This window comes from Plectropomus leopardus, chromosome 18 (assembly GCF_008729295.1).
Source record: "Plectropomus leopardus isolate mb chromosome 18, YSFRI_Pleo_2.0, whole genome shotgun sequence".
NCBI lineage: Eukaryota > Metazoa > Chordata > Actinopteri > Perciformes > Serranidae > Plectropomus > Plectropomus leopardus.
The window spans coordinates 28,251,889-28,273,371 of NC_056480.1; the positions used below are offsets into that span (position 1 = coordinate 28,251,889).

Below are 21,483 nucleotides of genomic sequence, written 5' to 3' on the forward strand. Positions count from 1 at the left end.
TATCCGAGTTCCATCTTCGGACACCTCTGCTAGATTTGCCAGAGTTTGGCTAGCTTTTCGTGTATTTTTCTACAAAATACATTATTTTGTGTTGTTTCCCTTTCCTTGGCACCACAAAAACTTGCTTACGCAACTGTCTGTCGTTAAAATAAGTCTGACCTAGTAAACATTAAGAGACATGGAAACAGGAACCGCAAATGTGTGTTTTTCGTCCAGCTCAAAGCCCGACACGTTTAAGCAAAGCATCTTTGTGCCATTAGGATGAATTCACTGTTAAAATGGAACATGGACGATATGTCAAATCCTGTGGAGTGAGTGTAGACCTCGTTGAAACGAGAAAAGAAGCAGGTCAAAGCTGTCCGATAACGGACCTGTGTGTTGATAACTAATTCCAACATTAGCTTCCAGTGCTAGCCTCTGAGCTAATAATTCCTGAATCAGATTTGGTGAATCCTGTCTGCTTGGCTAGCTAACAAATGCTAGCTAGTTTAGCATCGCTAGCTTGCCAGTGAGTTGACAAAGCTCGCGTGTATCTAAACAACTTATTGACGAATTAAGTACAAACATAGACTGCGTGTGTCTGTTTTTAATTCACTATTCAGTTAACACATTGTTTGACGCTTTCTGTGCTGTCAAAAAAGAGCACAACTGTGGAAGCTATGTAAACAATAAATGGCGTGGCACCTATAGCCTGGGTGTGCACTGTGCAGGGGAAGCTAGCAGTGCAACACAGCTATCGAGGCCAAAAGACTGCCTATCATCAATAACACGGACTGTTGGTTGGGGATAACACCCCAGAATGGCAATGACACTGATTAACACACGTACGGCTGCTTTTAGACGTGAATACTCGCTGCTCACTCACATGTACAGATTGCTAACACTAGCTAAGTAAGATAATTAATCAGCAAGGACTGTGACTTGAAGTCCTTACACGGGCCTACAGTGATTTCATAGGCTGCAACAATGGCTCATAAAGTGTGAATTCCAGTGGTCCCAGCAGAGATTTAGAGAGTCCGAGAATTATATGGCCTAAGGATGCTTCATTTGTTATTCACTTCCATGCCTCTACTCAGTATACACATTGATGCAATTGATGCTATGATTACCAAAGTATTTGTGATTTGAGTTTTAGTTGAATGAATGGTGATTTGTGGGTGAATGGCTGTTCATGAGCTTAAGGGCTGCACATGGATATGCCAAATAACCCTCTAGTTATGTGTCACTGACTGGAAGCAGTGAATTAGGATCCAGTGCTTGATGTCATGTCTGCCATTATCATCATCTCTATCTCCATTTGCAGTTTTAGCTTATTTTTTAAAACAACATTGTCCAAAAAAGGAAAAGCTGCTTGAGCAGTTCATGTGTGGTGTTTGTTGCAAGTTAATTTCTCTTGGTGAAATATAAATAAGTGTGTGGTACTCAGATGTTAAAAGGATAGTTCAGTTATTGAAGTGGGGTTGTATGGGGTACTTATCCATGGTCAGTGTGTTACATACAGTCAACGTAAGTCGGCACGCCCTCAGTTTGGAGAAGTGGGCTAGGCAAACAAATTCTGTGGAGGGGTCAGCAACAAAATGTATTTTAGCCAACTAAAAAAAGTGCCACCCAGAAAAAATGCATATGCTATATTTAGAATATTTTCCTGGCTTTAACTTAATGTCAGACAGTGATTTCCAACAGTAGAATGAAACTGTTATACTGCTCTTTTTAAAGCCAGACTCCATTGAGAAAAACAGTGATTTAACATCTCTGAGCACAGGAGCTGCTGTTCTCCCGCTGCCTCAACCAGTTTTTTGTTTGTATTATTGTGTGACTTTGGTGTTTAAAAGGGTTACTTTGGATTCACCAATTTCACACAATAACACTAACTAACTAAGTGACTGGGGTAGCGGCAGATCTGCAGCGCCTGTGTTCAGCGACCTAAAATTGTTGTTTTTGTCAGTAGTGTCTGGTGTTTTTGACAAGAGCATAGATAGGAAACTGACAGCTTCCCATCAGAACAGGCTGTCTGACTGAAAGGTACAGCAGTGAAAATACTCTCAATATAGTGTACACTTCAATTTAAAATACATTTTGTTGGTGACCCTCATCCATAGTAGTACATTGCTTGGCTTCCATGTCCATGTGACTCCAGCATGCTTGTCCAAACTGGGGGTGTGCCGACTGACATCTATTGTATTTATTACACTGTCTATGGTTACGAACCACACTTAGAAAATTCCGAACTGACTATGGCATACCAGAGAAAATGAAAAGCAGAGAGTAGTAATGCATACTGAATACTGCTCACAAGCCAAGTCACTGGCTGCTCTTGTGCAATTGTTCCCAACAGGTCCAGTTACACGGTCCATATTTTTCAATAGTCATTAGTTCAAGGCACACATTCGATAAATAACCACATATTCAATTTTATGTCATAGAATATAATCAACACTTTTGTTTACAACACAACGAAATAAAATATATTGCAAGAGTAAACACAAATGAGACTTCGGAATTGAAGCTCTATGCTGTAAATTCCCTGTCCTTCAAAGGAAAACTTGTGTTTTTTAAAAATTTGACACATTCATGAGTCACTTGCAGTCCATTAAAAATGGACCTGCGACCCACTTCTGGACCTCAACCCACTAATCGGGAACCACTGTTCCAATTCTCTGTCATGTGTAGTAGGGCCTCTGTGGTAGAAGTGCGATTTTGAAATACAGTCGAAGGGATGTAAACAAGGAGGAGAATGCCGAGTATTGACATCCAGCCTCTGGCTCCTGTGGTTTTGTGTCTAGCGAGATAATAAGCCACAGAGGGAAGTTCAGTATCTGTATTGAGCTGAACTGATGGTGTCCTTTAAGGGAGAGGCGAGAGGCATCCTGTATTTCACTTGCAACCACACTTTGTATGTTTTGTTGGTAGTGCACAGCTGCAGTCATTCTGCCTCATTGTTAATCAGATCGGTTGCTAATTTGTTGCATAATTAAAATGTTTAGATATGCCTCCTTTTCTCATTACCACAAGGCCATCTGCTGCAGTTTTAGATTATAGTTCAGAAATGGCTCTGTATTTACCAATAGAGCATTTAAATTGTATATTCACTTTGTGTGTTTGAGAGAAGCAGTGACACAGATAATTGGTTTTTCTTGCACTTGCATATTTCTGGCAGTGGTGGGGCTGCTACTGCAGGATTACTAAAAGAGACATTCTGGATAAAGTAAAAACACATTTTTGCCGTTTTTTGACCAAAGTACTATACAAAGCTGATTTCTTTCATCAACCTGTGTTTATGGAATGGAAACGAAGAGAGGGTTGTTGCAACCACAGATTGGTGCAAATGAATAATCAAAGGCTAGGTTTGTTGTTAATTACTTGATAGATTGTTCAGAGGCTTTAATCATAAGCCCCTTTTACACGGCCTCCTCAAGGCAGGAATTTTATGCTGTTATGCCGCCTCCCCGTTCTGTGTAAAAGATACAATGTTGGAATGGGGGGACAGAGTTGTCTCACCTTTAAGGTGGCATTGGATATAGCAGTGCTGAAAAGATGTGTGAATAAACAGGACACTCAGCAGGACAGGTGTGGCGTTTTGACGTGTTATGTGTGCGACCCACCACACATCAGGAGATTTTAGCAGCTGTCTCAAAGAAGAAATTCTTTGAAAAATTGAGAAAACAATGAGATGCAGAATCTTCTTACATGCTAAATCCACGTTTTTCCTCTTAACTGTAGTGCTATTCAAAAATCTAGCTCACCTAGCACTGCTGAAAACAAGCTTCTCCTCTGTGAGTAGATGCACGCTTCCTTCTACAGTCGACGGGTGTAGTTCCATAGAAAGAAAATAGTTCCTACATGAAACTGCTCACAACAAGGTGTGTGGGTTATCTTGAGTGACTGGGTCATGATTTCTGGAAAGAGACATTGCTGTTGAGTTTTACAGTTGTATTTCTTTTTTGTTTGGCCGTTGAGCACCAAAAACCGATTGCCATCTAGTTCCATTACATTGGAGAGAAGGCAGACATCCCTACGGCAGATACTGGCTCCCTATTGTAGATATGAACGGCTCATTTTTAAAAAACGAAAACCGAACAATTATATAATATTCCATTTCTGCCAATACCTCCCCCTAAATCCTAAACACTGGAAATTTAAATATGTATATTTTCATGTGGTACTGCTGATTTGTTGTTGGGTGCTGCTTCAGTGTTAAACTTCCCTGAGAGAGCGTGGCACATTAAGTAGTGAGCTTATGTCACTGAGTGCGACAGGACAGTGATGGACAGGAACACCCAGTGTATGAGATGATGATAGGAAAGATATTTACTGTAAACATGAGACTGGATTTAGCTTTCTGTTTGAAAGTACAGGTTGTGTCCATTATCCTCTGTTTCCAAACAGTGTGTAGCTACTTCAAATCCCTATAGTAACACTTTTCTGAGCACTATGTGTGGTTCATACTGTAGTCTCTAGCTCTATAAAGGTTCCTTAACCCCAGCTGAATTTATTTGTATGGTTACTGGCTCAAAAACAGTTTTAAGTGGAGCATCCTTGGTGAAGATCGTGTTCAGATTTAGTATCTCGGTAGTGAAACCAGTAGTGAAACTACTACAGGGTTCAGGGTGGCCCCCTAACCATAATGTAATTTGCAATAAATATAAATTGATTCACACTCAGAATTGTTTTTCGACTTTAAGTATACATAAGGTGCCAGAGTGCATAAAACATCATTAAAATAGAGCTCCCTGCACAACCCAAACATATGTGAGGAGTCACTAATGTGATAAAATCCCCAAAACGTCCTTAAATCCTAGAAATGCCCTTACATCCTAGAAATGTCCCAAAATTCTAGAAATGTACTTAATCCTAGAAAAGCCCTAAAATCCTAAATATGTCCTAATATCCTAGAAATGTCCTAAAATTCTAGAAATTTCTTGAAATCCTAGAAATGTCCTAAAATCCTAGATATGTCCTGATATCCTCAAAATGTCCCAGAATTCTAGAAATGTCATAAATCCTATAAAATGTAAAATGCCTTAAAATTCTTGAAACACCCAAAATCCTGGAAAAATGCTAAAATCCTAGACACATCCTAGAAATGTCCCAAGATTCTAGAAATGTCCTTAATCCTGATACATGTCCTGAAATCCTATAAAATATCCTTTAACACTAGAAATGTCCTAAATCTTAGAAAGATTTTAAAATCCTAGAAATGCCCTAAAATCGTGGAAATTTACTAAATCCAAATGTCCTAAAGTTCTAGAAATGTCCTAAAATCCTACAAACATTCTGAAATCTTAGAAACAAATTGGGCTGTTGCAATTGGCCCCTGGCATCCTGTTATTTTGCAAATGCGGTCCCCAAGCAAAGCAAAGCGAGTGTCCCTGATATACAGTGTAGCTGTGTCTTTGTACATAAAGCTGGTTGGAAGGCTTGAGTGTCCCGTTCACGCTTCTCTTTGTTTTGTTCATGAACTTCCTCCTTATAGATCAGGGAGTCCTGTTTGGACACGCACAGGTTTGAGTGTCTTGCCACAGGCTACGTTTATTTTTCTCCCCTCCATCCCCTGCTCCATCCCCATCTCTTTTTCCATCCTTCGGCATTTGCTCTCTTTGTCTTTCCTCATGTTCTCCCTCTTTGCTTTCGCCCCGACTCTGTCTGACTGCCTGCTGTCTGAGTGTTCATTTGCCAGTGTCTGTTTTCCTCCCTCCCTCATTCTTGTTGCGTCGTGTTGGGCCTCACCGTCCTAATGCAAAATGACAACTAATAAAAAAAACGAGCCTCCCCCCGTCTCTTTCCCCTGTCTTCCAGACTGGAATTAATACCTAGGCCTCAGAGCTCTGAAATGGGGAGTTTTGTTGTGGCATGTTGTCAATCATCAAGTTCTTCCGCTCTAAACATATCTCTGGCGACACTGGTGACTAAGAGGCTGATTTAGTGTTGATTTCATACAATTGTTACTTTTTGGTAGTGTATGGTATTATTTACAGTGGGGGAAAAACTGCTGCCAGGCCTTCATGAATGAATGTTCAGAGGCTGCTGCACGCCGTTCACAAGCTCGCTCTGTATGTTTGAATGAGCAGCGGTGTGTACGCATGTTTGTGCGAGAACGAGAGTGAAACAGACAAGCAGGAGGGAGAGAGAGAAATCTGATCCAGAGCTCACATTTATGACTCAGGCCCATTCACCCAGGATGAGGTCTACACACATGCACATGTGCACACATTGTGCACACACACACACACACACACACACACACACACACACACACACAGACACACAGTGAGTCTGAGACTAATGGATATTGATCTAGGAGATGGAGACTGATTGAGGTCCCTCAGTACAGGTTTCCTTCAGGCTTAAAGCTGCCAAGTCAGACACAAAGCAGAGGCTAACGCCTAATGCCATACAAAGCAGATTCCTCTCATCATCCCTTGTTTGTGGGATGGAGGTGAACAGAGGATTGGCGCATCACAGATCAGTCCAGATGAATGATTGAAGACTAGGTTTGTTGTCCCTTTGTTTCGCTCCTTTTTTGATAACAGTTTTTTTAGTTGAATTTCTTGATTGGTTTTCTAGAAGCTGTAATCAAGAGAAACAGCTAGCTAAATGATCATTAAACCATGATTAGGCCTGGATATTGTCAAGAACTTCACAATTCAATTCAATTATGATTCTTTGGGTCACGATTCAATTCGATTTAGTTTCGATTCGATTCGATATTGATCCAGTTGCTTCGATAGTGATTCAGTTAGGTGTTGATGTCAGAAATACCCAGATAATTCATTAGAATACCTCCTGATATGTGTTCAATAAAGCATGCATTATCTGTATTGATTTAAAACAAACTGGCATCAAAACTTATTTTACCATTACATTATTCTTTAAACAAAAAAAAAATTTAAAATACAGAAAAGTGCACATTGCTTGAAATTAACAAAAGTAATAAACATTTATGCAGGATTTGTCAACCTGCATTTATTTGTGATTCACAGCTTTAGCGTTAGCAACAGGTTGCAAAACATCTGCGTGGTGTCGGCTCAAACGGTTACGTAGGTTCGTCGTATTGTTGCAGTGTTTTAACACTGACTTGCGAGGCTCACACACGACGTAACCTCTATCAACTTTGTGTATCCAAACATCGGCTTTTAATGTTGTCGGCGCTGATTTTAACACACTGCTACCTCGCACCACTGTCTTCATTTTAATGAGTAAACAACAGACATTGTTTGGGGGTTAAGTGGGGCCTCTGGACAACGTCAATCACACCACGGCGGCACTCACACTGCCCCCACGGGGCAGGGATGGGTCATTACAACGGAAATGATCAATTTCATGATTTTAGGAATCGCTATTGAATTGGCAAAAAAAATATTACAATGCATTGATGGATTTTTTTTTTTACCCAGCCCTAACCATGAAATTTGTTAAAGTTAGTCAGTCTAGATGGGGAAACAGAGACTTCAGAAACGATGACGGAAACACGCACATCCACTTCCTGTTAGGGTCTTATAAGTTACAGCTTGTCAAAACATTATAGTGAGGCTTCAGACCTTTTGCGATTTTATGTTTCTTCTCATAACCATGGCTTCCTTTGGCAATGGATAATGTGTCTGGTACCTCTCTGATATGTAACTGTATTTTCTTTGCAATGACTCCCAATATGTTTTCATCTGCCCTGACCGCCTTATGCTGTGTTCTCACCATGAGCGACAACGCAACAGCATGGCCAGCTCTGTTATCACCAAGTTTCCATTTAAGTGTTGCTCAAGGGCTCACTAACATAGTAACACCGTCACTGGCTTGTGTGTATCTGCTATTTGCCACAAAGCACCTCAACTAAATATCATCTAAAGTTTGTATTCACTCAAAATATCTATGCTTTTGACCAGTGTCGGAGCCATGTTTCACCATCACGTTTTGTCACCCCACTGCATCCCTGTGTTAAAAAAAAAGATAGCATAGCGTCAGCTAACTAAGATAACACGGTACCACAGCTAGAAACAAAAACGTATGGTTGTTTGACAATCTGCTGCATCATTTGAGCACTGAAAAAAATTGAAGGTGAAGCAAAACATTTTCAATTTAAACAGAAACGGAGGTGCACTGAACACCATGTTGTGCTACACAGGTGCACTGCCTTTATTATTGCATGGTTTAATTCAATTCAGTTCAAAGGGGCTTTAATGGCATAGGAAACATGTTTACATCTCCAGATAGGTGTGAAATAAAACAGATTTTAAGTTTAGTAAGTAAAGATCTACTATGGTTTGCTTTATATACACGTGGCTGCTGATTGAGTAACAAGTCTGACACACCCATCAAATGAGAGACAATGTTTTTCAAAGCCTGTTGTTCACCGTTTTAAGGAAACGCATTGTTCAACCTGTAAACTGTAACAAAAGTTGGAAACGACTTGCTTGTAGTGTAAACCACCTCACTGTCGGTCCAAGCAAAGAAATCACTGATCTTACTTTTTGCGACAGTATCGGCAATACTTCCGGTAGTGAAGCAACCAACTGTAGAGTACACAATTGGCTTCCTGTTTACATTGATACCTGCATGCCCAGTGTATGTGAAGGGTCATATAATATGCATTTTCAGGCATGTAAATATGAAAAGAGATTAACTCCAAATGGTGCTAAAGCTTTTGTCTGTTTTAAAGCACTGTTTTGGCCTTAATGCTGTGAACTCCAGATATTTTGCATACCCAGTATTTACTATATATCGAGTGGGCATGTGGATAAAAATCACAGTATCTATACACAGTATTTTGGGATGTAAATTTTGTAAAAAATCAATCAAGAAATTTGGGAAATTGAGGGATGTATTTTTGGCCAATTGCAGCCAATGGCTGTATCACATTGGTGCAAAAATCAAAGCCACAAAGCTGTCCTGTTTATTGATTTGCGACATTGTCACAATTTTTTAATGTACCCGGAGATATTAAAGGGATCAATTAATATGCATGCACCAATCCAATGTGACAAATCATTATTGGTGCAGATACTGACATTATTTGGCAGATTTGGTATTAGCCATGACATGAGAAATAAACATTAAATACACTTTCTTTGTTAATATTGTTATGGAAATTTAGAATCAGTTCAGAATTTTTAAATTAAAATGAGCAAAAGGCTTCAGAGCACAGAAAATCAGTGCACTGGAAGGACAAATTTTCTGAGGTAATCATGGGTAATTCTTTTGGACACTTGTTCACAGTATAAGGGGCTTCGTGATAGGCAGCCACTGTTCTGTCTGAATTGCTTTTCACACTTACTCACAGTCACTCAAGCGCTCTCTCTGATTTGCCATTCCCACTGACCCCGACTCTGTCTCCCCCATCTTGTCCTCTTTCTGTCTATTGTATAGTTAAGGTCACTGTGTACTACGGTCACACCCACAGCGAGTGACATTTTTACTAATACACATGCGCTCAGCTGCAGAATATCAGGTACCTCACACACCTCTAAGTAACTACACTGCTGTGCAAGAGAGAGAAGTGGACGTAATAAATGGAAGGCAGCTGGAGGGAAAGATGATGGTTATGAGATTTTAGCCTTTTATTTAGCCAGGCAGTTTAAATCAGGCGCAATGCATGGCTGCGTAAAAGCTTTTTAGAAAGGGCTGGAGATTAGGGTTAAACATGGGGATGAAAAAAAACAAAAAACACACTACTCCAACTGTTCCCTTTATTGTGGCATTAAAAAATGGGATGTTTCAGTTAGGAGGGCATTCATCCCTTAAAATGAAGCACAAATGAAACCTTGAACAGGCAGGGCAGGCACTTGTAAGCCATTAGTGGCTCTGACCATTATGTCCTTAATAACTTGTTTTTGTGGCACACTCATATGTTTGCAAGGAAAATGGCTGAAACACGCTGAAAAATTGGTGAAAAGTAAATAATTTACATTGCTCTCTTTTTCCCATGAGTACTTGTGTAAACACATAATCTTTCTCATCCCCAGTAACAGGTGCAGGTACATTAAATTTTAAAGGCAGATTACAGCAAGCAGAGCAAGCCAAAAACTGCCCCCCCCCAACACACACACATACACACACACCTCCCCACCCCAATCTGCTGTGGGGTCTGTGGGAGTGGGAGGAATGTGATTTTTTTTCTTCTTCTTTGTTTCAATTATCTTATGTTCAGAGCCGTGGCAGTACGATCACAGTTTGGGTCAATTATTAGCATTCAAACAGAGAGTGGGCAATCTGTCGCTTCAGTCAGAGGAATGACACGGCAGACCAGGATTACTGCACGGAGCCTGTGACATACTTGTTTCAAAATGACAAAAGTGCCCACTCGTAAAGCTTAGTGTAACATTTGGAAGCTGTCCCGACTAACACAGCCACAGCAGTCACAGCACAGACGGGCTAAAATCTACTGATCTCAGACAGAGGAGGGTGAATTCAAGCGACTGCATACTTAAGATACTTTAACCCTGTAATAATAATTCAATAATAAGAGTAATTTTGTCATCTACTTTAATGTTACTGTTCTTTATGACATCTATTATACGTCTGTCCGTCCTGGAAGAGGGAGCCCTCCTGAGTTGTTCTTCCTGAGGCTTCTGTTGCCCCGCCCCCCTAAATTAATTAAAATATGCATGAAAATAAAGATAAAGCAGGGTGCAGAAATATAGATAAATATGTATATTCAGTCAGAGGGCCAAATTAGTTGTTATATATTGGCATATTGGATACTGGCAATAAAAATCCAGTGTCATGCATGCGTAGTTACGGTGGTCACTTTTTTGACCTCTCTTACTTATGTAGTTTTTCTGTCTATCTCGGTGCCGACAAATTTGGAACAATGTTCGAGTGCTGCTTGGACAGAGATGGACAGAATTTTATGGCAGCAAATTATTACATTGTGTTGCAAAAGGGGCAAAAATTAGGGCATTCACTGGTAACCTTTCCCAATAATAATACAATAAAAAAGGCAGATGTTTTCGGTTGTTAGTGGGGTTTTTTTGTCCATTGGGAAAAGTGCTCTAGTTTACACTCAACAGATACAAATGAGAGAAATGGTTTTGAAACTAGTCCCTCCATGATTTTGCAGGCTTTTAAAAAAGTTTTTGCAGTTTAAATTCCCTGATTTCATGGCAGCTTTTCTAAAACATTGCAATGCTTGTTGTGTTTGTGTTAAGGTGTTATGTTGTTGTTGGTGGTGGTGGGTTTTTTCAATGTGCAAGTGAAAATATAGTTTTAATAAATCATTCTAACTGAAGGCAGCTTGTTCCAGTGAGAATAAAACCTCACTGTTCGTGATTCATACCACAGTAACATTAACACTCACCATGCATATTTAATATAACTCGCCTTGATTCTGTCATCACATGCAACAGACATCGTGAAGGTCTGTCTGTTGTCTACGTATTTCATCCATTCTCGGGGTGTTTTTGGAAAGTGTCTGTCAGTCAAAGACTTTAGCATGTGTTCCACTACATTGTTGCATGTGAAATGGAGTCAGTAATATTGCCATAGATTTGGGGGAAAAGTAGATGATTATACGATGATTGACCCTTTGTAACCTGTGAGGTTGTTTTAAAAAAAAAAAAATCCTGAAAATTATCAAAAAAGTCAAAAAAATCTAAATAAACAAGAAAATGATTAAAAAATTAATAAAGAAAAAATAGTAATATTTTAACATAATTTCAGTTATGTAATTATAATAATTATAAATATAGTCATACTCCTAGTCATAGTAAACCCTATTGTCTCATAAGGGTAAACGTATGCATTTATACACGTTATGTTTTAATGTAGTTTTCTGGATTTTTTTCCCCCAGTTTTTTTTTTAAAATAATCTCCCAAATCTACTCAATCTTGCATTTTGCAGGACATTTCTTGTCAAGTTGCTCATTTCCCTTTGTTAATCAAATGTGAATATCTCTAATCTCTGTAAGTTTAGTTTCCCCCATGTTTCCAAATGAAACAAAACCAGTTCGCTTGGGGTTCAAAGGTTTGAATACTTGAGAAACGTGTCTGAACGCAGCAAAAAAAAGTGATGTCAGTTTTGATTTCAAAGGGTTAAATAGCCTAAAGTCAGTATGTTGTTAATCATTCAGTCATTATGCATATGTTTTGTGGAAAGTGTTTTACAGTCAGAGACTTTAGTTGTGTTCCATCACAATGTTACACATGGTGCAAAACAGATTGTCCCTGCTTTTGCACAGAACATCAAGGAAACGTTCCACTGCACTGTCTTTAAAGGTCATTTTCATTGGTTAATGTGAGACATTCACCCGTATCGTCACACCCAGAAACAAGAAAGTAAGTTTGGTGATGTTGTACGACTGCTATGATTGATGAAACTCACAGGAAACTACGATTGGTCAAATTTATGTAGGCTAATTTGACAGAATTACAGAGTTACGCAGAATTTACTGAGATTAGTTGAATTTTGGCTAATTGTTATGATTGCAACATCTTGGAGGGGCTGCTAAATAAAATGTGCACTTTTTTTTTCAGTGAAAACAGCTGCTCTGTGTGATGTGAGCTTACAGAGTGATCGGACAGCTAAACAATGAGCTTAAAAATGAGCAGAACTGCAGAGTCAGGTGATAAATCTCTGAGGATTTAACCTGTGACCCTGTTCCCACACAAGTCCATTTTTAAATATAGAAGTATTGCACCTTTAAATGTTTAGCCTCGTGTTGCTCACAAAGGTCATTCATCTTCAGTGGACTTTCCCCGGAAAAAATTTGGTTAAACAATTTCTGTGGTAAACCTGTTGCTAAGCAGGCACAATACATCATGTTGCTCAAGGCCTTTGTTGCTGATGTGCGTATCATATCACAGGCTTGTAAGGACTGGTCATCCGGGTCAGGTTCACTCTGGCATTACAATGATGTATTCCTGTGTGCAAAGTTGGGCTTGCCTGCTTAGTTTGAGTTTATTTTTGAATCTGCTTTCGAATTAAAGCCATAAGGTGAGCTTGGACTCCTGGAGTCACTAACGGTGTAGTTTCTGAACCACACCGGGTCAGACAGCGATAAGATGAGGACATTTTATGAGGTCTTCAAAGTGATAAGCCCAATAACAAACCAGGAAGGAATCGGTTGCCATGAAGGGAATAGACCAAGAATAGGGGTTTAGGTGAGACAAGACTTAAATGCAGCTGTCCTCCTTTTTTTCCCCTCTCCAATCCGCCTATCTGCATGATTCTGAGAAATAACAAAAGACAACACAGTGTAGCTAGTCTACACTGTATGATTTTAGCCCGTTACTGACACGATTTCTGAGCTGAACGACTCATTTTATGGCTTCGTTGGGCATCACTTGCTGTGCTGTGTTCCTGGGGAGCGAGCACTGATCATCTGCTCCCGAGCAGCCATCGGACGGTCGGATGAATTTCTATGTCAGACATTTTCGTCGGCCCACACAAGCTCTTTCACAGTTGAAGCAGAGCCACAAGTCGATTCCTCAACATCAAGGCTTTTTTTTCACACTGTACCTCCGTAAAATGGCAAATAGAACATCTGAAACGCAATGGCAACACAACCCTGGACAGAAAATATGGAGGCAGGTTGGTCGAGTTGTGCACAACAAGGAACATTAGCATAGCCAACGTTAACTGTCAAGCTAACAACAGTAAAAGTAGCTAGCTTACCTCCTGTTCTCTCTGTGAAATGGACAGGCCATACTGTCTACATCACACAGGGTATCTGCGAGGCCATATGTGCCGCCGCCTTGTTTTTTCTTGGAGGTTTCGCCACACAGGATTGCACAGATTATTCTGCCTTGTTAGCATTGTTCCACACATAATTCCTGCCTCTTAGCTTTCAAACTAATCGTTATTGACAATTGTCAATAGCCAGGACGGTCTGCATGGGCCAACAGCCATTTTTATATGTACAGTGTGAACTCTCAGGTCGTGGCTTGATGATCGAAAACATACAGGGTGAGCACATCAAGCGTGAGCTTTGGCTTTACATGGCAGACGATTTACTCGTACAGTATGAGTTGGAATTAACAACATTTCTGAAATCGTACAGTGTATACCCAGCTTTACAGGTAGCCTGCAGCTGCACTTGTAGAGTAGAGGGGGCACATTTCTGATAGCTGTTAGCTTTGCAACCTGTAAACATGAAAGAACTCTGCTGTTTGTAGTTTTAACCTCCAACAACTTCATCCTCCACTCTGTAAATCCACCAGCAAACCTCCCAGCTCCACGGCTGTCCATTCCTGGGGGAGCAGCTGCCCCCCTGCAGCACGTCAGCCAGATTATGCATGGATGTATTAAAAGTCTTGGATACAGTATACGATACAGAACCCCATTCATTCCTATGAAGACGGCTTAGTAACACACAAAGCAAAAAAAAAAAAAAAAAGCTCTATTTTTGCGGTATGAAAATATGTGGATCAGCATTATGGGGTCCATAGAGCTTGCACACTATAGACTTATAGTACAGAGCACACCTGAGTGCACCCAACTGGCTAACTTTTGTTGACCAAACAGCTAACTTCATTATTTTATTGTGTGGCTCTTCTAGACTTTCAAAATGTTATCGGACCAAACAAATCAAATCCTGATTGTGAAACTTGTCATTTTGCAGGGATTTAAAACAAACTATCCACTGATTTATAGACATCTCTTTTTTAAACCAAGTCTATGGGGAACAAGTCTTTTTTGGCCCCATGGCGTCAAGTGATGGACCCAGACAGTGTAATTTCACTTTGGACCCAGATGTAAATTTGGCTTGAAAACCAGGCGCTGTTCAGGGGGGTTGGAATTATGGAGGTAGCTGTGGTGTTCCTGGAGCTTTACTCAATAATGGAAAGAGGCATCACTTTGTTTTATTTTTGTCAGTCAAATTTGGCATAAATTCCCAAAATGGGTCATTTTGGGCTATTCCTATAAAGATACATAATTTATATATACACACTTCCTGCATATTTAAAAATAGCCTCCTTGGAATCGACCAGGAATACTTACAGATACTGTAGCGAATGGATAAATAACTGATAAACATTCCGATTCAAGATTTTGGGGACTGCCATGGTAACAGACAAAGAGTGAAAAAAAAGTTCTGACCTCGCTGATTGGGGTCCGAGGCAGAAATGATCGGAAAACCCGGCCCCGCAGATGTCTGGCTAGACCAAACACTGTAATTTTTCAATCAGAAGACGGTGAGCGAAGCCATGAAGTGAAATGAATGGCAGTGCTGGAGTTGTCTGTAGCCCAAAGCATGTATGATGTCAGCGTGAACTCTAAGGCGCACCACGGTAATACAACCCAAACCAGAACAAAAAGCACGAGGTTACATTACAGAGGGAATAATATTCACCTTCCTGATAGTCAGATGCTTGTAAACAAGTTCAGCCTCTGTGGATGTGCCGTACGTGGCAATGTGAAGAGCGGCCTGTAACAGCTGACCAATCAGGTGGATCTGAGAAGGGTGATGGATGTCATTAGCCCTGTATATGTAGCACACTTACGTTGCAATGAAGCCACTGCAGAAATGTATTCAGTAATATTGCCATAGATGTGAAAAACAGATGATGATATCATGTTTTGATAGCATACATTTAGTATGTTTTAACCCTTAGAGCCCACTTTAATATTACACACTCTCGTATTACTCACAGGACAAAATACACTTTCCAAAATCAAGCTAAAAAATGATATATATACATTAATATTTTCTACTTTCACTTAGTTTTTTTTTAAAAAAAAACATAAGCCCTGATCAAAAATATTAAATTTTCAATAATTTTTCAGAATTTTTAACCCTTTAAATGCCAGGTTTTGTCATAATGTTTTTGTCATATGTTTTTAGATGGAAAGAAACCATCAAAAAATATTTTCAACGTACTGCATTTAAGGGTAATCTAGACAGCAGATTACAGCTGCTCTCAGTGAGGCCATGGAGTATATGGGAAAGCATAACGCCAAAATGTGTTTTCATAACAAATCTGCATACTTAAACAGCAATATTCTGTATACATGGTGTGTGTGTGTGAGAGCACAGCTATGTGTCAGCTGGACACTATGTTTCCCTGGCCCTGTGAGTGTGAGTGATGGTGTGATGTTCAGCTCTAACAACATTAGGCATGTTAGGGGTGAGAGTTCATTGGATTACACACACTGACCTAATCTAATCTGGTGTTTATTCTCTTGGATTACTGTCTGTGTGTGTGGGTGTGGGTGTGTGTGTATGGGTAGAGAGAGGGAGATGTGAGGTAGGAAGGTGGATTTGTGGTGAGGCCTGTTGTGATAATTATGCTATTGATTTATTTTAGGGTAAATGGACATGACTTCGATCATTTTGCTGGTCTTAATATTGCCTGCTGTGTTAACATGTGTGTTTGTTTCATAAAAAATTTTGGCAGGGTCAGGGACTTTCTGGAGTCTTTGCTGGTTTCAACATAAATCCCCTTACAACACCACAACATGTCCTTTTTAAACACTATATTTTTTGTGGATTAAACAAAAAGACATGTGACTGAGAGTGTAATCATTTTAAAAATGTACAACATATTTTATTGGCCTTGATGAACATAATTTTCATAAAAAATAAACAGTTTGCTCTCCCACCTGCTGTACACCAAGTGAGGTACACACCTGTATTAACGAGGCAGTCTGACATCACTGTAGATTACATTTATTCATTCAAGAAAGTGTTTTTTATCATAAAAAATGAACCCATATAATCCAATGAATCACATTATTTGAGTTTTTTTTTTTTTTTTTTTTAGCTTTTAGGGTGATGAGTCAAAATATGACAACAGACATTTGAAGCTTCTTTCCAAATTCTCAACAGAAGCCTCATATGTAAATTAAAAAAAATCGGTAGAGCCCTAAAAATTGGCACAACTTTTATTACTATCAGCATTTGATCAAAGGATTAGTAACAAATAACAAAACACAAACTACAAATATAAGCATGAATGCCTCACCAACGTTCTGGACGTGACAGTTAAAATTGCGTCAATATGACGTCAGGCATGTGTTTCAATGTATATATATATTATTTGTCCCTCTGTTACTCGCTCTGTGCAATGCATAACTGAAAAGTACATATAGAACATTTCAGCAACATTCCTAATAAATATCCAACTCCAAAAATAGCAAGTCTGTTTGTGGCGGCAGATATTTTATTCGTGGCAGGCCGCCACAAATAAATGTATGTGTTGGGAAGCCTGCAGTGGTGTAATTCAGAGAAGAAACAGTAAAGATGGCATTCTGTACTATAGGTACATGTTATATCCTGCTCTCATGTCTACCAAACAAGGCTGTCTGTCACCATGGTAACAACAGGTACCACATTTGTCTGTCTGTCTGATCTATGCCATGTCGCAACCAGGACAGCAAAGGTCTGTGTTATCAGAGGAGCTTTACTGCCCACAAAAAACAGACACACAGGTCGCCGCCCAGATACGGACGAGATAAGACCAAAGGCCAGCTGATAAGAGCTAATAGGGACAATCTGTGTTTTTATGGTCTTGATCTGAGCCTTGGAGTTGAAGTGTGGATCTTATACTGTATCTGGATGCACTAAAAGCAACTCCAATCCCCCTCCAAAAATAAACCTCAACAAGAAAGTCTGCTCATGAAGTGACATCGCTGTCAGTCAGAGTACTTGTGAATCAGGGCAAGCAGAGTAAAACAGACATTTTGACTGGTTCTATTTTGTGCTGTTGGATAAGCGTTATTTAAAAGTATAATATAATAATGTCAAATATAGTCTTTTAGTCAATTAACCGGGGAATTGAAGTATTAGTGTTTTGTCAGATGTGTAAATGGAGAGTTTGAGAGTTTGGTTTGTTTAAATCCCCTCATAGGAGCATCTGACACACACACACACACACACACACACACACACACATGCAAACCTCTCGCCTCTCTGTGTGTTTATAAAAAGGAGCTTGTCCCACTTTTCCCTCTCATCTGCCGTGCTCTCGTTCGGTAATTTCTCCGGCGTGATAGCTAATTGGTGTGAGCTCGGGGAAAATTTGCCGCCCCACCGCTGTCTTCTTAAAACAAGCTGGAACGAGGGAGGGAACAGAGTCGAGGGGGCAAAGAGGAAAATGGAGAGAAGATGGAGAAGGAGAAGAGAGGAGGTAGGTCGCAGGGGGTGGGGGAGGCAGTGAGCGCAGGTTGCAAGTGGCTGTGAAATCACGTGCGCAGATAACCATTTTCTTTACGCATTCTTGTGAGAGGAGCATAAACGATAAGCCTCGGAGTGAGTGAATGATTTTACTATCCAGTTAGAGGGAAATAAGGAAGTCTATTCAGTGCAGGTGTAAAAGAAAGAGAAATTCAAAGACGGAGAGAGAGCGAGACCTTGGAAAGATAATGAAGAGAGAAGTGTAGATGTGTGCCAAGCTGTGTTAACAGAGTTTGTGCTGGTTAATGAAAGAGGTCAGTGAAAGAATTGAATCAGCTTGCAATTGATTAGGATCAGTGTGAAAGATTTGCCAGAATGGTCTGTGCTCCTATTTTGAGGGGAGAGAGAGAGAGAGAGAGAACACCAAACTAGGACAAGTCCTAAAAGACCATTGTACTCCTTTTCTCTTCTGGTCTCCAGCGCATTCAAAACTGCTATCTCACTGTTGCCCTCCCCATCTCGCTCACTTTCTCTTTCTGTCTTGTCCTCTCACTACTTTTCACCCTATTTCTGTTCAGCTAAGGGCCGTTAACCGAGAGAAATTGATCCACTGTTAACATCACAGTCAGTGGCCTTTTGTGTCTTAAAGCAAAGGCTATGGACCACTGAGGTCCTTGAGAGGGTCCCAAAGTGAGGAACAGTTTAAAGCAGTGGCCTTTGGTTCTGATCTCAACCCTTAGGGCACACTTTAATAAAACACACACTCGTATCGCTCTGTGCACAAAATGCGCTTTTCAAAATCAGGCTATAAAATAGATAATACATTGATAGAATTTTCTACTTTCATTTCATTTTAAAATTTTTTTTTAAACCAACATCAGTCCTAGTCATAAATATCAAATATTCATTGGTTTGGTTGGTTGGTTTAAATGCCAGGTTTTTGTCATGATGCCACTTAATGAAAATTTGATATTTATGATCAGGACTGATGATGGTTAAGACACTAACTCAATGAAAGCAATATTTTTTATAGCCTGATTTTGACAAGCGCATTTTGTGAACAGAGCGGTATGAATGTCCATCTTTGACACTGCACAAAAAGTAATAATAATGTATAAAAATCAATGTTGCTGCTAATCATTGACATACCTTAGGCTGTGATTAGTATTGAGTAGTAGTATATAGTAATTAGTATACTGAAATCAATTTTAAAAAATGTTCATCGAAAAACATCGTGGCATCATAACAAAAACCTGGCATAGTAAGGGTTAAAATTAAAAATTAAATAAAATTATGATTAGGACAAATTAAAAAAATACTTTAATGAAAGAAGAAAATAATAATAATGTATCATATTTTTTAAAGCTTGATTTTAAAAAGTTTATTTTGTGTGCAGAGTGATACAAGCGTGTGTAATATTAAAGGATTAAATGATTAAATTCTTAATTATCGACCAGTCTTATTGGCCGGTAGTCAAAATTTGATAGTGGACACTATTGGAAAAGATTAAAATCTGCATTTATTCCCATGACAAATGACTCTGCGGTTGCATTTATTGCAGTTTTTTTCCCCGGCTCCTGTTCTGACTGGCAGTGATGGAAATACAACACCCGGGGTGGGCACGCTATTTCTTCCACCTTTTCTATGCATCACTCCTGAAATGATGTGCCGTTCAAATTAGTGTGCACCAAGTTTGTTGGCGAGACTACATAAATAACAGATATAAAAAACAAGTAACCAACATAACATTTTCACTGGCCTCCCTGCTACTTTCTGCTCTTTGCTAACCCTGTTTTTCAAGCGTGTTTTGGATGCCAAATGTGACACAGCAGAAAAAAATCCAGAAGGGTTTAGTTGTACATGGCTGTGGTTTTGATTAAAGATATGTAAAGTATCTATGTGTCACAGATATAGTTGTGATTTAGCAGGCTGTCTGGTGTGTATTTCCGGTTGAAAGTACATGGGTGCACAGGCAGTGATGTATTTAATGTTTCAACTTTGTGTGGAATGAAGAAGAACTGGCTAGCTCGTTCACAACAATGAATCCCTTCAGGGTTACAGATACAAGAGCTGTGACTGTTGAACCAAACTAAACGCTGGATTTAAGGGAATTTATAATGACCGACTGAAAATAGCTCACCGAAACTCTCTTTGTATACTGGCTCTGACAGACAAGGTGTTTTTAACACGGATTGGTCACATCTGGCAGATACCGGATCCTCTAAATTAAGATAAGTATCAATGATCAGGATCCAGCATGTTGGACTGGTACATGCCTGTAGCAAGTAAGTGAACAAAACCACATGTAACACAGCTGCTTGTACACAAAAAATCTTTGGTAAAAAAGCAAGTGTGAATAAAATGGAACCCCATTGTTTTTACACGTTAATCTTGATCCTTGGAAAAAAAAGAACTGGTTATAGAAAGAATGACAATGTTAGAAATGCAGTGGCTCATTGGTGGAGTTGTCTTTTAGTGTTAGAGTAAGAATCTAAAAGGTGCACTGTCTAACAGAGGCTATGTAATAAAGATGGACAACATGACAGCTCCCCATGAGTAAAGCGAGATATATATTCCTGCATCAAATCAACGTCGTACCTATGGTGCAGGCTGTGCATGGACACATACCCTACGCCTGTCTCTAACAAAGACTGTATGATAAAAATAGACAACATGACAAGTTCCCAAAAGTAAAGCGGGATATATGCTCCTGCATTAAGTCAACGTCGTACTCTGCTCTCGGCATGGACACGTACCCTACGCTGTACTCTATGCATTACATTATATAAATTAGCCGAGTGGCTGGCAGACTTTTTTTCTGCTCATATGAACATACAATAAGGGTCGATATATTCTCGACTTGGCCAATTATCTGGACCGATATTTGGCATTTTGCCTATTATCTGTACCAGCGTTTTATTTTAATGATTGCAGATAAAATTAATTAATGAAACAGTGTGCGTATTACACTTAACTAACACCAGGAAAGACAGTCTGCAATACATGCAAAGAAAATGACAGCATGGTAGGAACTTTTACTTTGTAAAATCTCAGGGAGCTGTTTTAATTCATTCAATTTTTTATTTATTTATTTATTTATTTTATTTAAATTTTCACTGAAATTTACAAAAAAAAGTTACTGCGAACTTGCTGTAAATGATGTTGACAGTTTCAGTTTTGAGTAAACTTTTGCTAAAGGCTTTTAAACAAAGTTTATATTAGGTTATATTAAGTTTATATTCCAAATTCTTTCATCAAACATTTTCATATTTATTGTAAATGCATATCGGTTCCAAATATAAGTAATTTGTCTCATTAAGCACTAATAATCTGTATCGATATCTGAAAAAGCAATATTTGTTGACCCCTACTTTGCAATCAATGGCACTGCTCGCGATTGGTTGGACAGTGGGAATTTAATATTGCTGAGATTGCTACT

General features: G+C 39.4%; 1 protein-coding gene across 1 annotated transcript in view; it reads left to right on the forward strand.

Annotated features, from left to right (window-relative positions):
* The window catches only part of LOC121958199 (triple functional domain protein), a 120,661-nt gene that overhangs the window by 779 nt on the left and 98,399 nt on the right, over positions 1-21,483 (forward strand). The window lies entirely within an intron of this gene.